Genomic DNA, 5,860 nt, shown 5'->3' with positions numbered 1-5,860 from the left:
AGAATTCTATTGCTTCATTAAACATTTTACAAAGGGACTAAGTTTTACCTGCAACTTACTTGCTGCTTTCAAAGTAAACCCCCATACTTGGCTGCCCTTTTATTAGACACCAGTGGGATCACCTGACTATAGCTGGGAAGGGTGGGAGCTACAACAAGGAACTGGTCACTGCTCCTGTATAACTATAACAAACAAGGGAACATTGTGCTCACCACCATTAGGCGAGTGCAGAGGAAAAAAAATTAGTGAATTTGTTTTTCAGATTGTTTATTGCAGTTTTGCAATTATGATATGTTATCATTACCTACAGTGCAGTAGTAATCTAAAGGAAATTACACTGTATATATGAAACAATGCAGGGCTACTGTTGAATTTCTGCAGTTAGTGTATTCATTTTTTCAGTCCAATATTCAGTGTTATCCTGAAGCTGAGTAGAAAGTTCTTCTACACACTTTATCCAGTATGAACAGCTTTCTGAATCCTTAGTTCCTGTCATTTGGTGGATATTCTAAACTTCATTTTGCAACAGTGGGTTCAAACATGACACTTTATCATCCTACAAGACAAGCTGGTTAAAGATGGACAGTGCTTGAAACTCTCTTTTTGTTCTTCTTTACTTTGTAAATGAGCAAAAAGATTGGCTACAGTCTGGTTGAATGTTTGCAAAACAATTTCATATTGTCGATATTGAAGCTTTTCATCTAGTAATTTGTTTTTGGAGATATTCATTATCTTAGACCTGACTAAAATTTGTACAGATATTTATATTCCTGGAAGTGCTAAAGCTTTATTATGATAGTTTTTCTACTCTTCCCTTCCATGGCTGGGCCCTTACCCAGGGTAGCACATAGAAGTATTGAAGAGAATCAAGGTTGGAATTATTTAACTCTTTTGGAGTTAGGTACTCTCAAGAATGAATAATATTGTCACATAACTAAAGCTATAGACACTATTGTGGTTATGTAATTAAAGATGCAAAGTTTGCCCAGGACCACTAACTCATAGCAACCAATAAGCAGGAAGCATTTACTGGTCACCTTTGTAAAAACATGCATCTTATTGGTTACTATGGGTTACAGCTCCTCGACAAACAGGGCCTTTTATTATATATGGGGGATTGTGCAGTAATGTAGCTATTAGCACCTACAGTAATTCAAAAACTCACAATGTTTTCACTTCAAAGATAATGCTCACAACATTTAATAAGATGCAGAAATTTGAATTTCATGAAAGTGACTGGGAAGCTACAGTCCTAGAGATCCTACCTATATGATTTGGAATATATATTTTATGAACAGTTATTGGGTAAATTCATAGGACAAGGGAAGCCTGATTCACAGGGGTGGTGACCAATTTGTTAGGCATCTACTTATGAATCCACCTTTTTCCCCAGGCTGGTTCTCCTTTCAAGAAAAAAAATACACTTTTTTTTTAGGCTTTTGACTTTGGAAAGCAAGTTCAATTAAAATGTATTCATTGCGAAAAATATACAATGAAAGAGCAGAATTTTTAATGAATCGGGTTAAAGAGAGTGTAGGACTGGCCAAACCAGGGATGACTTTAATATAGTTGACCATCTTAAATATATTTCAAAGTATGGGCAAACAATGCCTGTTTTGTTTAAAGAGGAGGGCTTTTTTTGGTAGCTAATTCACAAAATGTCTATGGGGGTGATTTAGGAATGCTCAAGCCTCGTGCGTGGTTTCTTTATTCCAATACCTTGACTTCCTGCCAATTGGGATTTTTTTTCCCGACAATAAAATAAAAACCTCTGCTTTCAGGTGCTGAGCTTTTGGCAGGAAGCTGAGGTTCTAGTAGCCGAAAGTTCAAGCATTCTTAAATCGACCCCTTAATGTCTATATATATATATATATATATATATATATATATATATATATATATATATATATATATATATATATATATATATATATATATATATGGATTTTGTGGTCTCAGCCTCATTGCACCCCCACCTAATGGTTTAAAATTGTTTAGAGGCAAGCACAACTTTTTGTCACTTTTTTTTTTACTTACCTTTCCTATGAGTTACTAGTGCAGATTAATACATATGCATGTGCTGTAGAATTTTGGAATTGTATCTTTACTGCACATCCAGGATTCAGTCAATGAACACCTGGAAAAGGTAACTAAAACATGCATCTTATTGGTGCTGCTCTATTTTGTCTAAAAGGAGCACCAGACCAGGGAAACACTAGTGATTGGATTCAGTGGGAACTGCCTAAAATATTGCCACCCCAAACCCAAAAATTAATTGGGCCTTTATAGTCATTTAACAAACAAATGGAGCAGTAACTCTGCAGGTCACATAAAGGACATCCAGACTGTGGTAGCTTTTTAATTTATTAGTAAATCAATCCAACTAGTAGGTCTATGTAGAATCACTGACTACATTTCAGTCAATATGAATGTTTAGAATTGTCCAAGCCTTCAGGAATCATTAACCCAGACCAGCCAAAAATTGACAGCACATTGATCAAAAAATTTCCTTTGTTTATTCATTAACATTTGTTTATTGAATTACCAATTTACTGGTACATTATTCAGAAATTAGATCTGATTCAATCACAAAAAAATCCCCCAAAAAATATCAATTGTGATCAGTCCATAACGGGATCTAGATAATCTGGCCCATATTGATTTATTGTACTATACTTCTTTGCAAATATAAAATACTGCAGTAACTGTTAAAATATTAGTCATCAATAAAACATGCAAATCTTAATGTTAATTAAGAGAGAGTGCCATCTTTTTATTAGAAAAAAAAAATCATTCACAGTCATTCACATTCAGTTTTGGAATAATGGACAATAATCAGTAGTGTGCAAAGCTTTCTAGGTATTTGACATGATTGGTGTGCAGAGCTTTAATACTTTTCCTTTTAGGAAACTTTAAAATAGTAATAATTGAAATCAATTTCTGTGTCACTTATCTTTATCTGGAATTAAAACACAATCTATTCATCTTTGCCAGACAATTTTCACTCCCATTTATCACGTTTTAACAGCGATTCTGGCAAGACATAGCTTTCACAGCACATTCCCAAATTAATAGTCAGCATGGTTCCACTGTAATTTTGCTAGCCTTATTGCTAGGGTAAAATGGGAAGTATGCATCATTTAAGCACCAGCTTTTTTTAAGCAGTACATTTTAAGGTATCAATCAATCAACTTTAAACTGAACATTAGCTAAAGGAATACACTGGCCATATATTGTAAAACATTTTGGAAGACTATTCTTGCTGATATATGCAGAGGTTTATTTAGAAAAAAGTGACATCGACTATACATGACAAGGCTTAATAAAGAATAGCAGGTCACAGCTGCCCCCAACCATAATATACAGTCCATAAATATTTGGACAGAGACAACTTTTTTTCAAATTTTGGTTCTGTACATGACCACAATTAATTTTAAATGAAATAACTCAGATGCAGTTGAACTTGAGACTTTCAGCTTTAATTCAGTGGGTTGAACAAAGAGATTGCATAGAACTGTGGGGAACTAAGGCCTTTTTTTAACAGAATCACCTGATTTCAGGGGCTCAAAAGTAATTGGACAAATTAAAAAAACTGAAAATAAAATGTTAATTTCTAATACTTGGTTGAAAACCCTTGCTGGCAATGACAGCCTGAAGTATTTTTTATTATTATTATTATTATTATTAATAATAACATTTATTTATATAGAGCCAGCATATTTCTCAGCGCTGTACTCATGGACATCACCAGATTCTGGGTTTCCTACTTTTTAATGCTCTGCCAGGTCTTTACTGCAGCGGCTTTCAGCTGCTGTTTGTTCGTGGGACTTTCTGTCCGAAGTTTAGTCTTCAACAAGTGAAATGCAGCTCAATTGGGTTCAGATCAGGTGACTGACTTGGCCATTCAAGAATATTCCACCTTTTTTGCTTTAATAAACTCCTGGGTTGCTTTGGCTGTATATTTTGGGTCATTGTCCATCTGTATTATGAAACGCTTCCTAATCAATTTGACTGCATTTAGCTGGATTTGACCAAACAGTATGTCTCTGAACACCTCAGAATTAATTTGGCTGCTTCTGTCCTGTGTCCCATCATGGATAAACACTAGTGTCCCAGCCATGCACTCCCAAGCCATCACACTGCCTCCCAAATGTTTTATAAATAATGTGCTATGCTTTGGATCATGAGCTGTTTTTTTTCCCCACCCTTCTGGTTGAGGTTGATCTTGGTTTCATCCATCCAAAGAATGTTTTTTCAGAACTGTGCTGGCTTTTTTTTTTTTTTTTTTAGCAAAGTCCAATCTAGCCTTTCTATTCTTGATGCTTATGAGTAGCTTGCACCTTGCAGTGCACCCTCTGTATTTACTTTCATGCAGTCTTTTCTTTATGTTAGACTTGGATATCAATACGTCTGCCTCCTGGAGAGTGTTGTTCACTTGTTTGGCTGTTGTTTGGGTTTCTCTTCACCCTGGAAATGATTCTGCGATCATCCACCACTGTTGTCCAGGTCTTTTTGCATTGTTGAGTTCACCAGTACTTTCTTTCTCAGGATGTACCAAACTGTAGATTTTGCCACTAGTCATGGCCGAATTTGTCCCATTTCGCTTCGTTGGAACACAGCGAAAAATTATCAAAACTTGAATTTTGAAACGTTTCAATCTTAATGCTGGCGTTAAAGTCAATGATCGTCCAAATGATGTTGACGCAAGCAACTTTTCTGACAGTTTTGGAATTTTTTTTCGCCATCGGTGAAACACGGAAATTAGTCGCAAATTCGAGCCTGCCAAATTTATTTGCTAATCACTATTTGCCACTCCTAATATTGTAGCAATTTCTCGGATGGGTTTTTTCTGTTTTTGCAGCCAGTCTTCTACTGGCCCACCAGGAAACCAGGAAAACTCCCGTATAGTAAGTAGATATAAAAGACTTATAGAGGTTAAGAGGTTAAGTGGTTAGAGAAGGAATAATAGTTTGGAAAGTGGGCCCAGGTTTTCTGGTGGGCCCCTGGCATCCCAGTCCAACACTGTTTGCAGCTTAAAGAGATACTGACACCTGAAATTAAACTTTTTTTTACATCTATTATAATATTGGCTTTGCAAGCTACTTCTAACTTTGCCATAAAGTATTTGCATGATGCTTTTACATTACCTGTCTGATCCCCCATGTTCCTGTATGAGGGGGGCTGCCATTTTTGTGCAGCAGGAGTCCGTTAGCATTAGAAACTGTAACTAACAGGCTGAGATGGGACAGTCAGGTTGGCAAAGTCAGAGTGTCATAGAGTCAGGCTTAGGAATTTCAACTAACAATTATATACAAAAACAAACCTCTCAGCAAAAAATGATCAACATGACCTATAGGTAACATTTAATGTACATTCATATGCTAAAATTCATTTTTTAGTGTCAGTATCACTTTAAGGATGACTTGTTTCACCTGCATGGAGAGCTCCTTTGACCGCATGTTTCTGTTCACAGCAAAATCTTCCATATACAAGCACCCCCCTCAAATCAACTCCAGGGCTTTTATCTGCTTAATTAATAATGACATAACAAAGGAATTGCCCACACTTGTCCATGAAATAGCGTTTGAGTTAATTGTCCAATTACTTTTGAGCCCCTGAAATGAAGTGTTAAAAAAAAGGCTTTTAGTTCTTCACATTTTTATACAATCTTTTTGTTCAACCCACTGAATTAAAGCTGAAAGTCTGCAGTTCAACTGCATCTGAGTTGTTTTAAAATTCATTGTGGTAATCTGGGTAACAGGTTCCATACCAGTATTTCTTATTGTTCTGTATACGCCTAGGAAAAGGGGAAATGTTCATTTACCCCTAAGCCATAAACCAGTTTATGAGGTAAAATGTA

The 5,860-nt window shown here is 35.9% G+C and overlaps 1 pseudogene; it reads right to left on the bottom strand.

Annotated features, from left to right (window-relative positions):
- Positions 1-361: 361 nt before the first annotated feature.
- Positions 362-5,860, bottom strand: part of LOC121395120 — a 304,569-nt pseudogene continuing 299,070 nt past the window's right edge.

The sequence above is a fragment of the Xenopus laevis genome, chromosome 6S (genome assembly GCF_017654675.1).
Source record: "Xenopus laevis strain J_2021 chromosome 6S, Xenopus_laevis_v10.1, whole genome shotgun sequence".
Taxonomy (NCBI): domain Eukaryota; kingdom Metazoa; phylum Chordata; class Amphibia; order Anura; family Pipidae; genus Xenopus; species Xenopus laevis.
Note: the sequence above shows the minus strand (reverse complement) of the source record. Positions and strands in the feature narration are given on the sequence as shown.